Source organism: Spinacia oleracea, chromosome 6, assembly GCF_020520425.1.
Source record: "Spinacia oleracea cultivar Varoflay chromosome 6, BTI_SOV_V1, whole genome shotgun sequence".
NCBI classification, from domain to species: domain Eukaryota; kingdom Viridiplantae; phylum Streptophyta; class Magnoliopsida; order Caryophyllales; family Amaranthaceae; genus Spinacia; species Spinacia oleracea.
In genome coordinates this window covers 61,461,779-61,483,643 of record NC_079492.1, presented here as the reverse complement: position 1 = coordinate 61,483,643, position 21,865 = coordinate 61,461,779, and the positions used below count along the sequence as shown (strand labels likewise).

Here is a 21,865-nt window from a genome sequence, read left to right as displayed (position 1 = left end):
TCGCTCTCCGCCCGACGGGCGAGGAGCGCCCGACCGGGCGCGCGGAGAAGGTTTCCAGAAAGTCGCCCTACGCCCGTCAGGCAGCCCTGCGCCCGTCGGGCAGGTTACGAGCTTCTCGCCCGTCGGGCGGAGAGCCGCCCGACCGGGCGACGACAACCCAAGGCGCTGTGCGCGCGCGTCCTTCTTTATTCTTTTCCGGTTTTTCCTTATGTTTTTAGGCTAAACTATAAATATAGCCTTTGTTAATTTAGAGAGATAGATTATTACCTTATTTTTCTAGTATTAAGCACTTAGACTATTTTCCTAAGCTTAGTTTTTTCTCTCAAATTTAGTTCAAAACACTTAGTTTCAAATTCAATAAAAATTCAAGCTTTCAATTTCCTTTGCCATTCAATTAGGTATTGCTCCTTAATTTCATTCATTGTGTTGCCTTAATAATGCTTTTGATTATGTTAATTGCTTTGGTTATTGTTAATATGCTTGAGTAAATCTATTTTCTAGGGTTTGGGGATCCATGAATAACATGAAGGGACATTGAATAATTGTGATTGTTGGCATTGTAATTAATTCCTATTGATTGGTTATTATTACTATACAATTAAATTGTGGTAGTTTGGCAATATCAAGTTAAGATTCGAGAGATGCAATTTGATGTTTAGGCTTGTGTCAATAGGTGGAATTAGGATTAATACGTAGCGAGAGTCCGTTAATTCTAAGTCTATGATTAGTATCGATTCGAGAGAGCATGCTAGTCTAATTAATTGCTTTGTTGATTATTGTGATTGTTTATCGTCTTGGATTGTTATTTGTTGGTGAACCTATGCCCTAGATCCTTTAATTCCCGAATTCTTAATTGTTTAATTATCGTTCGTAGTCTTAGCATACAAACCAACCAATTCTTGTTTCCCAATAGTCTAATTTAGTTGATTAATAGTAGAAAGAACACTGTTTCCCTGTGGATTCGATCCTGACTTCCCTTGCTACCTAGTTAGTGGACCTTAGGTTATTTTTGATTAGGTAATATGACTTTAGCCTGTCAAAATTTGGCGCCGTTGCCGGGGAAACGGTTCTATTTTCTGTTGTTGATTGCTTATCCTAGATTATTGTTTGTTACTACTCAAGGAACTCACGTTCCTTGAGACTGGATCTCACATTGTTTTGTTAGTCTTTGTCTATGCCCAGGACCGTAGGTACTAGTAATCTTACTCCATTCGATCCTGAGCCCGAAAGAACCTTTCGTAGACGAAGAACTTTCATTGCACAGTGTGGGAATTGCTCTGATTCTGATCATAATATTGGCGATCTTTTTCCTTCAGATGCAGATTCAGTTTCAGAGATAGAGATGGGTGACGAAAATCTGATACCGCCACCTACCCCACGGCTTACAGATTACTCTAAGCCAAGTCTGTCCGTGCTACCGAAGGCGATCATGCCTTCTATTGCAGCTGAGACCTTCAAGATTGAGCCTGCATTGATTAACATGATCGAGAGACGCCAGTACGGTGGGGAACCAGGTGAAGATCCGAATCTTCACATTCAGTCCTTTATCCAATATTGTTCCACCATCAAGCAAAAGGGATTGACTCCGGAGCAGACTATGGAGATACTTTTCCCGTTCTCTTTGAGTGGGAAAGCTAAACTGTGGATTAATGGGCTGAATCGGGCGGCTTTGAAAATCAATAATTGGGAATCCTTGGCTCTTGCTTTTTATGTTAAATATTTTCCACCTGAGAAAACGGCTCGTCTGAGGGGTCAGATATTAGGTATCTCACAACAAGCGGATGAGAGTCTGTTCGAGGTTTGGGAGAGATTCAAGGATTTGCAAAGAGAGTGCCCGCACCATGGTTTGGAAGATTGGTTCTTGATCCAGCAGTTTTATAATGGTTTGGGCAATGAGTCTAGATGTTTGTTGGATTCAGCTGCAAGTGGGAGGTTCATGCAACTTGAGGTGCCTAGAGCTATGGAGGTGATTGAGGAGATAGCCATTAACAATGCCCAGTATGGAAATCCTAGAGGTCTATCTAACAGGGGTGGTAAGCATGATTTAAATTCTATTGAACAATTAACTGCCCAATTGACTGCTTTACATTATAAGTTTGATAATATGCAAGCGGCCAATACTCAATCTGCCCAACCTGTTAGTGTAGCTGCTATGAGTGCCCAACCTGCTACTATTTGTGAAAGTTGTGGAATGTCTGGTCATTATGCACAGGAATGTAGGAGCTCTATTGAACAATGTAATGCATTTCAATCCTACAAACAAAACAACCCATTCTCCAACTCTTACAATGAGGGCTAAAAAAATAACCCCCTGCTTTCCTACAGGAGCAACAATATCCAAAACCCTCACCAAGTTCAACATCCACCACCACAACCATATCAACCCCCACACCAACAATCTTACCAACCCCGAAACAACTACAACCAGCAGTCTAGTGGGCCACCTGGGTTCTCTAGACAACACACATCACCCCCACAACCACAACCTCAAGCCACACAGCCTGACCCTATGCTAGTAGAGATGAGAAACATGATACTACAAATACAAAAATCTCTGAGTGAAAAGGATGCAAAAATCGATGCTATTACTGCTCACAACAAGATCATTGATACACAGTTGGCACAGATGGCTACTACTATTGCAGGGAGGCCACCGGGCCAACTTCCTTCACAGCCCGAAAATAGGGAGACTGCTAATGCAATTACATTGAGGAGTGGTAGGGATTATGATGGTCCTTCTATGCCGGTTGAGGTTGATTCCGGGATGTCTGCTAGTGATCTGGTAAGTGAGGAAATCCCGAAAATAGTTATGGGTGGAAAGGAAGCTGAAAAGGTAGTCAATGATAATGAGGATACAACTGAGGTTAAGAAGGGGGCGGATATTCAAGTACCACCTATTGCACTCCCCTTCCCAAACCGACAACTCAAGAATAAGCTAGACAAGCAGTTTGGCAGATTCTTGGAAGTGGTCAAAAATTTGCAGGTAACGGTTCCTTTTACTGAATCAATTTTACAGGTTCCTGCTTATGCTAAATTCATGAAAGATATTTTGACCAGAAAACGTGCTTTTTGTGAGGTAGAGACTGTAGCTTTTACTGAGGAATGTAGTGCTTATTTGCAAAACAAGTCTCCACCTAAACTTAAGGACCCCGGGAGTTTTTCCATCCCATGTAACATTGGCACCGTATTTATTGATAAAGCTTTATGTGATCTAGGTGCTAGTGTGTCTGTCATGCCTTTGTCTGTCTGTACTAAACTGAATATGGGTGAGCTTAAGGTTACCAATATCACTCTACAAATGGCCGACCGTTCTGTCAAATACCCCTTAAGTGTTTTAGAGGAAGTCCCTGTTAGAGTAGGTAAATTCTATATACCTGTAGACTTTGTAGTATTAGACATGCAGGAGGATTCTCAAATTCCCATAATCTTAGGTAGACCCTTCCTTCACACGGCGGGGGCGGTAATAGATGTTAAAAGTGGGAAATTGACATTGTCTGTTGGGGATGATAAGGTGACTTTTAATCTAAACAGTGCCTTAAAAAGTCCCATGCTAGAGGAGGAACAATGCTATCGCATAGATGTAGTTGACTTTATTACTCGTGATAACGTCTCCCAAGTTCTCGAAAGAGACCCTTTGGAGGCAGTGCTTTGTTGTGAGTCTTCTGCAGGTGATAGCAGTTCTTGGAGTGATGAAGTGGATGCTCTGGAGTCGGCTCTTAATGGTGGAGGATCTGAGCCAGAGAGCACCAAATTGAAGAGGTTAGTTCGGCCGGTTTGTTATGTTAAAGAGGTAAAGAAACCCGAACTTAAGCCTCTTCCTGCTAACCTTAAGTATGCGTTTTTAGATAATGAACAACTTTGCCCTGTGATCGTCAGTACTGCACTTGATGCAGACCAGTTATCCCAACTTCTTATTGTGTTGAAAAGGCACAGAAAGGCCATTGGGTACAGTATTGATGATTTAAAGGGTATTAGCCCTGACTTTTGTATGCATAGGATACATCTAGATGAGAATCATAAACCATGCATCCAACCCCAGCGTCGTTTGAACCCTGTCATGCAAGATGTTGTAAAGGCTGAAGTTATGAAATTGCTTGATGCGGGTATAGTGTATGCTGTGTCTGATTCTAAGTGGGTGAGTCCCGTTCAGGTAGTGCCTAAGAAAGGGGGGACAACTGTGGTGAGAAATGAAAAAAATGAGTTGATACCAACTAGGGTAGTCACAGGTTGGCGCATGTGCATTGATTATAGGCGTCTTAATGTTGCTACTAAAAAGGACCATTTTCCCCTTCCCTTCATTGATCAAATGTTAGAAAGGCTAGCCTGTCACAAGTTTTTCTGTTATCTGGATGGTTATTCTGGTTTTTTTCAAATTCCCATACATCCAGATGACCAGGAAAATACCACCTTCACCTGTCCCTATGGTACCTTTGCATATGGTAGGATGCCTTTTGGTCTGTGTAATGCACCTGCTACTTTCCAACGTTGCATGATGAGTATCTTTTCTGATTTTATTGAGTCTATCATGGAAGAGTTTATGGATGATTTTAGCGTCTATGGTACTTCTTTTGATTCTTGCTTGCTAAATTTGACTAAAGTTTTGAAGAGATGTGAAGAGTGCAATTTAGTCTTGAACTGGGAAAAGTGTCATTTCATGGTTACTGAAGGGGTGGTTTTGGGACATTTGATATCTGATAAGGGCATTCAGGTGGATCGAGCTAAGGTCCAAGTGATTGAACAATTACCCCCTCCAGTTAATGTGAAGGGTGTTAGAAGTTTTCTTGGTCATGCGGGGTTTTATCGCCGCTTTATCAAGGATTTTTCTAAAATTGTTAAACCACTTACCCAGCTCCTCCTCAAGGATGCCCCGTTTGTGTTTACTGATGCTTGTCTTGAAGCCTTTGACAGGATTAAACAGGCACTGATTTCGGCTCCCATCATTCGTTCTCCCGAATGGGATCTTCCATTTGAGATAATGTGTGATGCAAGTGATTATGCAGTTGGGGCAGTTCTGGGTCAGAGAAAGGAGAAGGTTTTACATGCCATCTATTATGCAAGTAAGACCTTAGATGAAGCTCAAGTTAACTATGCTACTACTGAGAAGGAGCTTCTAGCTATAGTCTATGCCTTGGATAAATTCCGCACCTATCTGATTGGATCCAAGGTGATAGTCTATACTGACCATGCGACCCTTAAGTATCTGCTCTCTAAGAAGGAAGCCAAGCCTAGGCTTATTCGATGGATACTACTGCTACAGGAGTTCGATCCAGAGAACCGCGACAAGAAAGGGGCTGAGAATGTGGTTGCAGATCACTTGTATAGATTGAGGTATGACGATGGTAAGGGATCTACACCGATTGATGATTCATTTCCGGATGATCATTTACTTGCACTTGCCAGTCAGTCACCATGGTTCGCAGATTTTGCTAACTACATTGTAGGAAGAATTCTTCCGGCCGATCTGTCATATCAACAGAAGAAGAAATTCCTACAAGATGTCCGGTTTTACTTTTGGGACGACCCTTATTTGTTTCGTGAGACTGCTGAAGGGTTGTACAAGCGTTGTATTCCAGAATGGGAAGTTCAAGGTGTTATCAGTAGGTGTCATTCTTCACCTTATGGTGGTCACCATGGACCGTCTAAAACAAACGCTAAGTTGCCACAATGTGGTTTTTACTGGCCTACTATGTTCAAGGATGCACAGGCTTTTATTATGGCTTGTGATGCGTGCCAGAGGGCCGGCACTATTTCGAGGAGGTATGAGATGCCACAGAACGGGATCCTTGAGGTTGAGATTTTTGATGTATAGGGAATTGATTACATGGGACCATTCCCATCGTCCAAGGGTAACTTATATATCCTTGTTGCTGTAGATTACGTGTCAAAGTGGGTGGAAGCCGTTGCCTCACCTACTAACGATGCTAAGACAGTCATCTCCCTGTTCAAGAAGATCATTTTTCCTAGATTTGGGGTTCCGCGCGCTTTGATCAGTGATGGAGGGTCACATTTCCATGAGAGGCATCTGGATGCGCTCCTGCGCAAGTATGGGGTTTATCACCGCACTGGGCTAGCCTACCATCCTCAGACGAGTGGTCAAGTTGAGGTCTCCAACCGAGAGATCAAATCTATCCTTGAGAAAGTGGTGGCGAAGTCTAGGAAGGATTGGAGCGATAAGCTAGATGATACTCTATGGGCATACATAACCGCCTTTAAGACACCTATTGGTACCTCCCCGTATCGGTTGGTGTATGGCAAGGCGTGTCACTTACCAGTAGAAATGGAGTACAAGGCTTATTGGGCAATCAAACATCTCAACATGGATGCAAAGCTAGCCGGTGAGAAGCGGTTACTTCAATTGGGTGAGCTCGATGAATTCCGACTACAAGCTTATGATAGTGCCCGGATTTACAAGGAAAAGACCAAGAAGTGGCACGACAATCACATTTTGCATAGAGAGTTCGCGGTGGGCGACAAGGTTTTACTTTTTAACTCTAGGCTTAAGTTATTTCCCGGAAAACTTAAGTCTAGGTGGTCTGGGCCGTTCACCGTGACTATGGTAAGCAAATTTGAGTCTATTGAAGTAGAGAATGAGAATGGTGAACGATTCAAGGTCAACGGGCAACGTCTGAAGTTGTACCATGATGGGGCTACTGTAGGAGTGGTTGAGGTCCATCACCTCAACCCCTCCGCCTCATAGACGGCATATTCAAGGTAACAAGGTCGAGCGGGACCTATGAATAAACCAGCGTTTTGCGGGAGGCAACCCGTATTTCATTGCTTTCGATAGTTTAGTTTTGTTTTGTGTGTTTCGTAGTCTAGTTTCTTTGTTCATGAGTGGTGAGGAGAGAGCATTTTACGGTCCTTGGGTGTTTAATGATGTACAGGTTCAGCTTCTAAGCACGAAAAGATAGAAAAAAATCCGTAGGAGCAAAAATTGCAAACCGTCCGACGGGCGACAGCTGCCCGACCGGGCGCGCGGAGAAAGAATCAGGAAGTCTCTGTTCGCCCGACGGGCAGCCAAACGCCCGACGGGCGGCTCACTACGGCGCTGCTGGAAGTGTCGCCATACGCCCGACAGGCGAGGAGCGCCCGGCCGGGCGCGCGCGGAAAGATTTGGAAGTCTCGTCATACGCCCGACGGGCGAGGAGCGCCCGACCGGGCGCGCGCGGAAAGATTCACAAATGTCTCCCTTCGCCCGACGGGCGGACCTGTGCCCGTCGGGCGGCTTTCGAGCTGCTGGCCCGTCGGGCGGGCGTTGGCCCGGCGGGCGAAAAGAGAAAAAAATCAGATTAAAGAGCACGGGCTCCTCTATTCTTCTTCACTTCACCTCTCAATCATCTTCTTCATTCTCTCACATACTCCATTAAACCCCAAACCCTAAGAACTTCAACTCTCCATATCTCCCTCATCTCTCACTCAAATTCATCAAGCTACACACCAAAATCATCCTCATCACATCCTCTTCAACCTCCACCAAACAATTTTCACTCTTCCTCACTCTCCACAAAAAACCCAATTTCACCAAAAAAAAAAAAATTTGAAAACTCAAAATCATCTTCAACAATGGGTTCAAGGCCAAAAAGAACTTGCACGGGAGCAACAAGGAGACAAGAGGAGGCTTCCACAAGCCGTCCAACACCACCACCTCAATTTGCACCGGATTCGGCTTTCCCGAACATGATTCTCGCTAGTGAGGAGCAACAAACCCGCATTGCACACCTCAAGCTACGGAAGGTAATCCCTACTCGATTTATTTGTCAGAAAACTTTGAATGATATGGGTATTGAGAGGGATGTTAGGAGATTATTTCATGGGGTGGGCATGAAACATATGTTTTCCATGACTAGGTTGACATTTAGGGATCTTACTCTTGAATTCCTTAGCTCGTTTAATGTCCGAAAGAATGGTTACAAAGATGTCACTAGAGTTTCTTTTAGATTGTTGAATAATGATTATGATATGCCTATCAAGGATTTTGGTGCTATTTTTGGTTTGAATGTGGAGTATAACAGGTTCCCCGGGGAGGGGCATAACAATAGTGAGGTATGGGGGAAATTGACTGGGGATTTTAATCCCGGTAGCATGCAACATTTGCACGCCTCTAGCGTGCAACACCCCGTCCCCTTTGTTTGGTTCAGATTTATGGCTTTTACAATCTTTGGGAGGGACCAAAACGAGAATGTGAGGATCACGGAGTTGGAGGTGCTCGGGGGGTATTTGTTAGATGGTGATGACAGTTACAGGATGAATTTGGCCCATCACTTGGCCATACAACTGCTTACTACCGCCACCCACCGCTACTCGACCGATATTGCTTTGGGTGGTCTGATCACCCACATTGCCGTAGCGGTGGCAAACTTTGTTGAGAGGGACCATGCTGCGGTCCGGGGAAACAATCTATTGGATATTGAGTATTTTGGAAGCCTTTACAGGGTGCACTCTGAGTACGGGGGACTTCTCCCCGGTCAGATGTCATGGATGTTCCAAAGGAACGCTCTCTTTACTCTCCCGGACACCACCGGGCTCACCAGTTTTACTAGGGGTCAGCCCCATTACATATATGTAGGTGAGCAGGCAGCACCCTTAGCCCAGCCTCAGCCACAGCCCGAGGCCGCGCCTCGCACCCACCACAGGAGGGGAGGGCGTAGAGAGAGGGGGTCGGGACAGAGAGGTAGTCCGGCTCCACAGGAGGAGCATGGGTCTTCGGAGGAGTTAGGGGCCATTCATGAGAGGCTGGGCAGACTTGAGCTCGGTTTCCACGAGTTTGTCGCGGATCACCAGAGGACTATGTTCCCTTTCTATGATCAGTACGCCAGGCAGGGCTACATTGCCCTAGATCATCAGTACCCTTCCTGGTTTACTTACCCCACAGAGGGGTACGGAGCCCCCGGTTCCATGGGCACCTTCACGCCCACCCACTACGGGGGGTTTGGAGCGGGCTGCAGCGGCTATGGTGGCCAAGGTGGCCACGGTGGCCATGGTGATGATGGTGATGATGGCCAAGGTCATCAGTGATGCTGTTGATGATGATGATGGTTCGGTACCCTTGAGCCAATGAAGACATTGTCTGATTTGGTTTGGGGGGGGGGGGGTTCACATTACCTGTATATATTAGGTATGTTTTTCTTTTCTTTTCGTATTTCTTTATTTTTTTTGGTGGGTTTAATGCTTTCTAGATTAGTTTATTGCTTTGAAAAAAAAAAATAATACAAAAATACGTTCCGATGAATACAATATCATGCTTCCCTGTGCCCCTTGAGCGGAAATTGTTTTGATTCTTGGTATTTGATGATGGGCAATGTAGATGTGTTAGCCATGATTTGATATTCGATTGCTTTGATGCCTAAACATGAGTCAACTCCGACTAACTACTTGTGGACTTGGTGCTTGACTAGTTGACTTGGTTAGGATGTGTGTTAGCTTCCTGGTGTGTCGTCGATTTTGAGTATTGGTTTGCAACTATTAGTAATGTTTTATGACTCATACACATGCACATTATGAAGGACGAAGGCATTTTTCTATTTTAGTAGCCTTCAGATGAAATTAGATACATTTGTTCCCTCTTTTTCTACCCATGTTGTGCTTGTGCCATTTATTCGGTGACTAACCACATTACAAGCCCGTAAAATCCCCATTGGTTACTAGTCCCAAGCCTAGCTTGGGGGAGCTAATAGTAGTGAGGTGAGGGAGTTGTAGTGTGATACATTTTGAGCATATTGAGTGTTGAAAAGGGAAGTTCTTCTTATCATGATTGTTGTTGAAAAAAATGAAATGAAAAATGAATGAGATGAGGAGAATAAAAAAAAAATTGTGAAGGTTCCAAAAGAAAAAAAAATGAGATTGAGCAAGAAAAAAAAAGGAAAGGAAAAAAAATCGTTATTCTCAAGTTGAATCAAGCTTTTGTCACTCCGGTATTACAATTTCTTATCTTCATGAGTGATTGGTTACAATTGTGAAATCAAGGCAAGAAAGTATAGTGGGGTTGTTTGTTGTTTTTATTCATGTGTTGAGTGGGAGATTATGGTCATTGTGTTGATTGATCGCGGTTGTTTTTAGGATTTATGCTCCCAAAAGCCAAGGCTTTAAGCTCACATTTTACCCAAACTTACCGCACCCTTACCTAAGCCTATCATTACAAGCTTGAAAGACCTTCCGACCTTTGTGCATAGAGTTGTATTAATGTGAAAGTAGTTGTTTATCAATGCAAGTTATGACATGACACATTCCGAGTCGACTACTAGGTTGAGTGTATGTTTTTCTAGACACACGAGTGTGTAAGTTTGGGAGGGCATTGTTCACTTATATGTTGGGAGGAGAGCGAACGGGTACATCTTTTATCCGCCACATAAATGAGTGACGAGTGTGTGAGCACTAGTCTTGAATTCCATTGTACATTTGTGGTTCGCTTTGCGTGACGATTGTTAAGGAGGATTAGCAATTGAATGGACTTGATTGTTTGACATCGATGCATATTTGTTAGATTTTACCTTGGATTATGTGTTCATTTTGAAATATGTTGGGGGTGAAGTTGGTTTTGTGTTCATCGATGATTTCTTTGCTTAGGGACAAGCAAAGATCTAGCTTGGGGGAGTTTGATATATGCGTTTTATATATTGTTTTCACCACCGTCCCTTAGTAATTTTATGCGTCAAATGAGCTCCTAGGAGCCATTTTAGTACTAATCTGTGTATTTTAGTGTGCCTTGAGTTTCAGGAATACTTATTGAGAAATTGGTCTTTTTAGGCCCGTTTCTTGATGATTTAGGCCACTACAGGATCCCGAGGGAGTTCGGGACGACTTTTATCGACTTACGGGAGCCCTAGATGTTCATGATCGAGCCCCGGAAGTTAGACTCGGTGTTGTGGACGAAGGGCGGATCACTTAGCCCTCCGCCTGGTGGATTGCCCCTCGCCCATCGGGCGAGCAACCAAGGATCAGTTCGTCAGAAGGCGCCCGACGGGCGGAGTTTCGCCCGGTGCCCACCGGGCGCCCATCAGAAGCAGCAGCAGCAGAAATCGCTCTCCGCCCGACGGGCGAGGAGCGCCCGACCGGGCGCGCGGAGAAGGTTTCCAGAAAGTCGCCCTACGCCCGTCAGGCAGCCCTACGCCCGTCGGGCGGGTTACGAGCTTCTCGCCCGTCGGGCGGAGAGTCGCCCGACCGGGCGACGACAACCCAAGGCGCTGTGCGCGCGCGTCCTTCTTTATTCTTTTCCGGTTTTTCCTTATGTTTTTAGGCTAAACTATAAATATAGCTTTTGTTAATTTAGAGAGATAGATTATTACCTTATTTTTCTAGTATTAAGCACTTAGACTATTTTCCTAAGCTTAGTTTTTTCTCTCAAATTTAGTTCAAAACACTTAGTTTCAAATTCAATAAAAATTCAAGCTTTCAATTTCCTTTGCCATTCAATTAGGTATTGCTCCTTAATTTCATTCATTGTGTTGCCTTAATAATGCTTTTGATTATGTTAATTGCTTTGGTTATTGTTAATATGCTTGAGTAAATCTATTTTCTAGGGTTTGGGGATCCATGAATAACATGAAGGGACATTGAATAATTGTGATTGTTGGCATTGTAATTAATTCCTATTGATTGGTTATTATTACTATACAATTAAATTGTGGTAGTTTGGCAATATCAAGTTAAGATTCGAGAGATGCAATTTGATGTTTAGGCTTGTGTCAATAGGTGGAATTAGGATTAATACGTAGCAAGAGTCCGTTAATTCTAAGTCTATGATTAGTATCGATTCGAGAGAGCATGCTAGTCTAATTAATTGCTTTGTTGATTATTGTGATTGTTTATCGTCTTGGATTGTTATTTGTTGGTGAACCTATGCCCTAGATCCTTTAATTCCCGAATTCTTAATTGTTTAATTATCGTTCGTAGTCTTAGCATACAAACCAACCAATTCTTGTTTCCCAATAGTCTAATTTAGTTGATTAATAGTAGAAAGAACACTGTTTCCCTGTGGATTCGATCCTGACTTCCCTTGCTACCTAGTTAGTGGACCTTAGGTTATTTTTGATTAGGTAATATGACTTTAGCCTGTCACTTGTTTCACCTTGTCTAAAAAGGAGAAAGTTAGCTTTTGTGAGTCTTTGCATGGCTTAAAGGTCCCTGCTGGTTACTCTTCAAATTTTCGTAGACTTGTGTCCATGTCTGACTTGAAATTAGTTGGAATGAAATCTCATGATTGTCACTTGTTGATGCAACAATTGCTGTCGGTTGCAATTCGAGGGATATTGCCGCCAAAAGTGAGGTATACCATTACAAGATTGTTTTTCTTTTTCAACACAATTTCTAGCAAGGTGATCAATCCAACAATACTGGATGATTTGCAGGCCGATATACTTGAGACCATGTGTCGGTTTGAAAAGTATTTTCCGCCATCATTCTTTGACATGATGCCTCATTTGATTATTCATCTTGTTCGTGAAATTAAGCTTTGTGGGCCAGTTTGTATGAGGTACATGTATCCCTTTGAACGGGAAATGGGTACCTTGAAAGATAGAGTGATGAATCCGGCCAAACCTGAAGCTAGTATTGTCCAACGAACCGTCGCGGAGGAAGTTGCTGCATGGGTTTCTCAATATATGGCACGTTTGAAAGAAGTCGGAGTACCAAAGTCTAGACATGATGGGAGACTTGGGGGTCAAGGTACAATTGGCAGGAAAAGGATATCAATCGGTTCTGAAATGATGTGTAAGGTTAAGCTGTTTGTGGTGCAAAGTCTTAGTGAAGTCCATCCATACGTGGCTGAGCACATGAACTTTCTTAGAGAGCAATATCCTTCAAAAAATGGTCCTCAACTGATAAAAGAGCATAATCGCTCATTCCTCACATGGTTCAAGCGTCGAGTGATGGATCAATTTTCCGACACGCCTAATGAGGTATCTGACATGGTGAGATGGTTGGCATATGGTCCTAAATGTCAAGTCATATCTTATGAGGGGTACGACATCAATGGCTATTCTTTTTACACGAAGCGACAAGATGACAAAACGACGATGCAAAATAGTGGTGTTACGGCAATATGTTTGTCTTCAGAGTATGCTAGTGTAAAAGATAGAACACTTGTAGATAAGACGAACTCTTACTATGGAGTCATTGAAGAAATATTAGAGTTGGAATATAAGTATTTTATGATTCCTCTATTCCGGTGCAAGTGGGTTGATATTAGTCGCGGTGTCAAAAAGGATGAACATGGGTACCTGACACTTGTAAACTTTAGTCGAGTTGGGCATCTTGCAGATCCTTTCATATTAGCATCACAGGCAAAACAAATCTTTTACATGGTTGACCCTGCCGATCGTAGTTGGTCAGTTGTTCTGAAAGGCAAAAGAAGAATACTTGGCGTTGAGGATGTATATGATGAAGAAGAGTATGATGAGCAGTTTAATGAGATTCCACCTTCCTCCTGGCATATCCCTCAAATGATTGACGATGTTGACATGAGTTATACGCGCCGAGATCATGATGAAGGATTTTATGTTGAAAAAGAGAAATAGTGAGATAGGTACTATTTTGGCAACTATTTTTTTCACCAAGTTAATTTCTAGATTAGTTAAAAGTTGGGTTCGAAAACGTCATTTTTGCCCAAATATGTACTATAACGACCCAATTAGCCTTAAATATGGAATAATAGATTAGTACGAGTCTTAGAAAGTTATAACTATGCATATGAGACATGTAATAAGATTGAAAACATTCCTTAAGTTGTTTAGTTAAAAGTTGGGTTCGAAAACGTCATTTTTGCCTAAATATGTACTATAACGACCCAATTAGCCTTAAATGTGGAATAATAGATTAGTACGAGTCTTAGAAAGTTATAACTATGCATATGAGACATGTAATAAGATTGAAAACATTCCTTAAGTTGTTTAGTTAAAAGTTGGGTTCGAAAACGTCATTTTTGCCTAAATATGTACTATAACGACCCAATTAGCCTTAAATGTGGAATAATAGATTAGTACAAGACTTAGAAAGTTATAACTATGCATATGAGACATGTAATAAGATTAAAAACATTCCTTAAGTTGTTTAGTTAAAAGTTGGGTTCGAAAACGTCATTTTTGCCTAAATATGTACTATAACGACCAATTAGCCTTAAATGTGGAATAATAGATTAGTACGAGTCTTAGAAAGTTATAACTATGCATATGAGACATGTAATAAGTTTGAAAACATTCCTTAAGTAGATTAGTTAAAAGTTGGGTTCGAAAATGTCATTTTTGCCTAAATATGTACTATAACGACCCAATTAGCCTTAAATGTGGAATAATAGATTAGTACGAGTCTTAGAAAGTTATAACTATGCATATGAGACATGTAATAAGATTGAAAACATTCCTTAAGTTGTTTAGTTAAAAGTTGGGTTCGAAAACGTCATTTTTGCCTAAATATGTACTATAACGACCCAATTAGCCTTAAACTAGTATAGTACCCGTGCGATGCACGATTTATAATCTAAATATAAATTTATATGAAATATGGTAGACAATTATCATAAAAATAGAGTTTGTAGATATTCTCCAAACTAAAATTAATGATGGATAAATTTTATATTGATTATTCGGTGTCTTATTAAACAATTAAAACGATTAAAAGAAATAAGGGTACGTAGATAAAATTATTTTCATTCTCTTTCACCACCAGTGTCAAGCATAAAGTTATCTCATCCACTCTTTACTTCAATAGTAATACCCTCCTAATACTCGCACAGTCGCCTCATCAACCCCATTACCCGATCACTTAACACCTACCTACACCATTTACTTTATTTAGTTATAGATGACTTTGAGGCGGTGCGAGGCTTGCACACCCGTACCCGCCTGTAATTCAATTCTCATTATCCCCTCCATCCACGATAGGGATGATCATATATACCTACCTCTCCCAATCCCTGTCTCGAAAGGTACAAAATAAAATGCATCCCCTAACTCTTCATCACCCCCCGTATCTACACCCGCCTCATACCTACTCCTAGGCTCAACTTTTTTTTGTAAGGGAGTTTGAATTTCAAAACTCTATTATGGAGTATTTGAGAATTCGTTTGCCTGATCAGAGTAATTGAGTAAATAAAAAAACATTATAATATGTAAGTTAGTAGTAAATATTTTTATATATTCATAATTAATTAGATGTAGGATTATTGACGTGTGCAGGTCCAATCTAATTACATTCATCATCGCCCCATCACCCGCGAAAAAATAAATTTTTTAAACCCATCACTTACAAAACTTTCCTCCATCCCCGCATATTTGGGGCAGATGTGCGAGGGGATCACCCACAAAATCCACCCCCCTGAAATTAACATCCCGAGATTCGATAATAATCCACTTTTCTATTCAACTAACTTTTAAATATCTTAACATAAGTTTATTACGAAGTATTAAAATTGATTGTATTGGCTATAATATTGATAAAAATATATTCAAAAGTGACATACATAATTAGGATTGGGAGAGTATTCTCAAATCCAATCAATTCAAACTCGCCCCATCACAAAAATGGGTACATGTTATCCTTATATCTGTCCATCAACAACAAATTTATCTCTATTTGTTAGTCAACATTAGTCAATCATCTACGTTTATTTTTGTGGTCAGCCCATTCTAAAGTCCAAACTCGCCCCGTCATCAAAGGTGATGCATATATAAATTTAATTTTGCACGGAATTTTAGATTGATATTGCAATCTTTTACATAATTAGTATATAAAAAATATTTTATTTTTGCAAACATATTAATAATAAGGAAACTTAATCATCTAGGTCTTATAATTTTGAAAATAGTTACGGAGTATTACGATATTATTAGTCAAATTTTCAATCTACATGCCTTTAAGACTTCAATAATATGAGCGAATAAATTATTATCCGTGCTCTGTATAAAAATATTACAATAATGATAATGTAGCCAAAGTTTATTTTGATATTTAAGATTAAGATAAGCCACTGGCTAGGGTCCGTCATAAAAAAAAAAAGTGCATGGATAAGGGTCTCATTTTGCTAGTTAACATTGGGCTTATAGTAATTGATTTTATATACTCGATCTTATTTATACTTGATTGATTTTCTAATTTATTTGTATTCTAATTATGTAAGTACAAATCAGTAGACTACTCTTAAATTTTTAGTCGACATTAGTGAATCATCTTTAGCCCAATCTAAAATCCAAAATGGTATCATCATCAAGTGTGATGCACCATCTACATGTATAAATCAAATTTTGCACGAAATTTTTAAGTGATATGCAATCATTTACATTAACAAAATTTTCAATTCAACTTATTTACTTTTCTTAATTTAAGTCTATTCCTTAAATTAATAATTACTTCTTACCAATATGATTTTGTTTGAAATTAAAATTTTATTGAATAAAATTTATATTCAACTATTTTCTTAATTAGCTTCATTCACATTCAATTACAATTAATAGTTAATTCAAATTTTACTTGAGCCCGTACATTTTAGGTTTTTGCATTTTTGGTTTTGTGACAGATTGCATGTCCTTTGAAATTTATTGTTGGTTCTAAATTGCAGAATTTGAGGGATAAACTATGTTCTTTATTCCCTTAATTATTTACACTTAATTTTGACTCTTAAATAATTAGTTTTACCATTTTTTGAATAAAAAAAATGTAATACGTATTAGTTTTATCAACTTTTGTCAAAAAAATTAATAAGTGCAAATTGAGATGAAATAAAAGAAGTTTGAATTAAATTAAATACATAAAAAAATTTAGTAGAATTTGAAAGGAATAAAAAAATGAAAATTATTTTTATGCCCTTATTTTCATGAATTTGTGATGATTTTTTACTGTGCATTGCTTTTTGAGCTAAGATTTTAATGGCATCTGCTATGCTTTTGTATGGTACACAAAATGGCAAAATCAATCAAAGAATTTAATTTCGACATTTGATATTACTCAAACTTTTTTAGGGAGGGGTTTTTGTAAGTTTTATTGATTATTTTCCTCTTTATATTGTCGACATGCTTATTTGTTTTCTTGATTTAAGTCATTTTCTTATTTATAATAGAGGTAATATGTAGTTTAATTAGTAATTTATGGGTGCATTTTAATCTTTTTACATGGACACCAAATCATCTCATCTTGCAGAGGTCAATATTTGGCGATATTGGTAAATGGTGTAGATAGTCATACAAAGCTAAGTAGTATTTGGTAATTTAAATATCTTTAGAAAGTCATATGGGCAAGCTAAGCAAATTTTAGAAAACAGTCGTCGTGCGAATACTTTAATATGATCATGATTATTCACGGTAATATGAATTATCATTTTAGAAAATATTTTACTTTTTATATAGTTTGATATTAATTACACACTTAGCTTATGTAAAAAAAAGATCTTAATTACACATACTATTGGCAATGTATGTCATGATTGCAAATTTACGCATATAAATGCCCTAGATATGCATGTTTAGATGGTTAATAGTAGATGATTAACATTGATCATAATTCACCATATACGAATACTACACCAAAAATCTACTATCTATATATGACTGACATAATTCGATTACTGCACTCGTATCACTTTTTTAATTAGAATATTTTTTAATTAAATAACATATAATCAATTTTTTTTTAGGTTTAGGAAAGAATATTTAGCATAATATATGAATCTTTAAGAATGGAATATTCAAAAAATCTTTAAGTTTTACAATGGAAATCAATAATATCTTCTCTGATTCTTTCCCAATAAGACAAAATAAATTTAGTCTAATAATAAAAATTTAAAATTAAAAGAGAGGCCAATCAATGAGTGACATTTGTCATCACCACATTGATTTCCTCTCTTTTAGTATATTATATAGATGTGGAATAATAGATTAGTACGAGTCTTAGAAAGTTATAACTATGCATATGAGACATGTAATAAGATTGAAAACATTCCTTAAGTTGTTTAGTTAAAAGTTGGGTTCGAAAACGTCATTTTTACCTAAATATGTACTATAACGACCCAATTAGCCTTAAATGTGGAATAATAGATTAGTACGAGTCTTAGAAAGTTATAACTATGCATATGGTTTGGGTTTGAATCGAAATAATGACAGCATGCATGATTGACAGAAGAGTTTTGTGAGATTGGGTGACTGTTTCTAAGTTACGGTCCCTACATTGCAATATTTTGATGGTGTCTATTATGGGTTTCTGTTCCAAAATGTTGCAAAACCCTTGGGAGTTTTAGTGCAATTGAGCATGTAAATACGCGAATGAAGAGCTGTGCAGATCAATGAGTTCTGGTCAGTTTTGTGCACTGATCTGCACAGCTCAGATCAGAACTGTGCAGATCAGTGCACAGGACTAGTCAGAACTGACCAGTTCTGTGCACTGATCTGCATAGTTCTGATCTGAGCTGTGCAGATCAGTGCACAGAACTGGTCAGTTCTGATCAGTTCTTTGCACTAATCTGCACAGTTCTGATCTGAGCTGTGCAGATCAGTGCACAGGTCATTTCTGATCAGTTCTGTGCACTCATCTGCACAGCTCAGATCAGTTATGTGCAGATCAGTGCACAGAACTAGTCAGTTCTTTATTTTTTTTTTAAATCCTGCTTTTGAAGGTAATTAATTTTGATGATTTTCCAATGCAGTAGCGTCAGGCATGGATGATGATCAACACGCAAATTCAGGTCCATCTAACGAATTACCAAATCAAGTGCCCCAAAAGCAAAAAAGGAAGCCAAGAGGCCCTACAAAAGGAATATAATCCATGCCCGGGGTTCCAAGAATAATTGAATGGGATCACTTGGACCGACCCACAGGGAAATGGGCAACGGATTACAAGAATCACATTGGCGAGATAATTCGCGCAAAGGTTTCATATTGATCAGAACCTGGGAAGATGTTTCACAAGGAATAAAACACACTTTGTGGGAAGATGTCAAGGTAACCGGTTTTATTTTGGAAATTCAGTTGTACATATCTACGTGTCTTTTTCATGTGCTAAAAGACTTTCTTGTTCCTTTTCTTTTTCTTTCATTTAGAGAGAATTTCATATCACAGATGAAACTAAGAAAGAAGTTGTCTTAAAGAGTTGTGATAAGCGTTGGAGGGAATTCAAATCAAGATTGGTGACTGGTTGGATCCGGGGTACAAGAAAAAGGCCAAAAGATGAAAAGATGCCATATGATTTGTATAGTTATATAACTTAGGATATATGGAAGGAATTTGTGAAGATACGTACCTCCGAAGAAGCTGAGGTATTAAAAAATTATTCTTATTTAAAGTCTTGGTATAATCTAAGTTTTATTTTTTTGTAATAATTTCTTTTACCCCCCTAAAATTAGGAAATAAGTGAGAAAGCAAGACAGAGTCAATCTTTCAACATATATCCTCATCATATGGGACGGAAATCATATGCTGAAATGACAAGTGAATGGCAAAGAAAAGGGTACATTCCCTCAGTTTCTTCGTCATCTGAAGGTTCCTCTGCGTCTACAATTTCTTCAAGTTTGCCGAGTAGGACATGTTTATGGCTTCTTGCAAGATCGGTACCAGATGAGAAAGGAAATCCTTACTTGCCGGATGAGGGCACACAAAAGGTCAAAGAAAATATTGTAAGTTCATTTAACAATTTTGCGTAATGTTGTGATTCCTCTAATTTCATTTATGTTCTTAAATATGAAACCAAGTGTTGAACTTTTCTCAAAACCATTTCATTTCATGTAGGATGAATGGAAAAGGAAACAAGATGAAGGGGAATTTGTTCCTAAAAGGCTTGATGATGTCTTATCTCGTGCACTTGGTAAGACTAAAGAAGGGAGACCAATAACATTTGGTGATGGAGTAGGCATCAAAGCTGTGTGGGGGACCGAAGAGCGGCGTAGCTCTCGACGGTATGGAGATGCGGAGATGGAGGAAATTGAAGCAAGAGTGACCAAAAGGGTCAAAGATGAGACAATACAAGATATGAACTCCAAGATGGATGCCATGGTTATGGAGAAATATACACTAGTGGAAAAAGGCTCATTTGCATCGCACATTTAAGTGCATTTGCGTCGCACATTGTGCGTGGCAAAAGCTCTCGACGCAAATGACCCTCATTTGCGTCGCACATTAAGCAAATGTGCGATGCAAATGACTTTTCAGGCACCATGTTGAAAAGTCATTTGCATCGCACATTAGCTTAATGTGCGATGCAAATGACTTTTCTTGCGCCATGTTGAAAAGTCATTTGCGTCGCACATTAGCTAAATGTGCGACGCAAATGACGTTTTTGGCGCCATGCTGAAAAGTCATTTGCCTCGCACATTAGCTAAATGTGCGTGGCAAATGACTTTTTGTTTTTTTTAAAAAAAAAGACCTCCACAATTTATTTATTTAATCTGCACTATATAATGTAGATTAAAATAAACAAAATGTGAAAGTCTTAGTTATATTTTCCCTCACACTAACAATATACAAATTAACATTCAATTTCAACAATAAAATAGTCTACAAAAATTAAAATAAAATGATATCAATAAAAGGGAACATTCCAGAGCATTCTACTTCCATGACTTGCGTAAGAAAGAGGTATATAGATCTAGAAAATATCTGTTGAAGCTGCATCAAAGGAAACATGATACATACAGTTTGGGAAGTATCCTTCAATACCTCTAACCTCTCAACTTATCAAATCCTATTTCACGTATTAGCCTTTGACATTATTTAATGGGCAATGCTACAGGGTATTATTAGAAAAATTATACAAATTAACTAACAATCTTGCATATTACACTAACAATATTTTACTGGCGATGCCATCAGAGTATCAGGTATACTTTTAGTTCTCTTTCCCTCTTCCGATATCATAGCTATCAAGCTGTAAATAAAAAATTTGAAGGAAAAAAGTTAGAGCAACATCCGGAATTAAGAAGAAAGCTTATCATAAAGAAACAAGAAATCACAAGGACTCGAATTACAACAAAACAGTTAACATCTGCAAAGAGCACATATTCACAGCATAAAAAGTCTTCCATTAGTATTGTATATGCTTCTTCCATTCTTTATTACAGCAACATAATCTCCAAGAGACGTAAGTTCAAAATTACAACTTACGCTTTAGTCCAACTCTGAATCTACATAGATTCAGATTTTAGGATTGGTTATCCAAGTCACATAAAAAGACAAGTCCCATACCAATTTAGTATGCAGTCTCACGACTCTAAGAAATAGATCGAATCAGTGGCAGCTAACATCTAAGAAGAAGTACCACAAACTCTTACAAGCAACATACCAAAGTGAATGCCATAAATTTTGAATCAAATCCCATACTTGCATCAGATTTCCAAGAACATCAATATATGAAAGAGCTACTGCAAACTACAACAAAGCCCCATAGGAACGCTGAACAAACAAACTCAGACCCTAACTTTCCAAAGAAAAACCCATCCAAATTCTACTAGTAAACCAATTAAAAAGAATAGTTGAAAGCTAACCATCAAAAGAACTTATATTACTAAGAATTGGACATGGAAAACAATTGAAAAAGTCTTACTTATTTCAAAAAGAAACAAAGAATGTTACAGAGTTCACTACTGGACACTGGGACAGTCTGCAATTATGCATATTTGTACTAGTGTTTGTTAGCCTTGAAATTTTGGATTATATGACGAGGATAGAAGAAAAATTCAGTACATATTAGCAAAGGTGTACCTGAATATCATAGGCAGGTTCAGGGCGGAAGGTTCAGGGCAATGAACCGGCAAAAACCAATAAGACTTGAGTATGTGTTAGGGTCCCTGATGAGTTTTCTCCAAACCATGATCAGTATCAGCCTTGTCATGACGCTAGCAGGAGGCATGTTTCAGCTTCTTATCATGTGCACGAGGTCCCATAAACTGTCACGAAAC

General features: G+C 39.2%; 1 non-coding gene across 1 annotated transcript; it reads right to left on the bottom strand.

Annotated features, from left to right (window-relative positions):
* Positions 1-1,741: 1,741 nt before the first annotated feature.
* On the bottom strand, positions 1,742-1,848 carry LOC130464522 (small nucleolar RNA R71). The gene has a single exon (XR_008924926.1). It is a non-coding gene; the product is annotated as a small nucleolar RNA R71 (small nucleolar RNA).
* Positions 1,849-21,865: the final 20,017 nt, after the last annotated feature.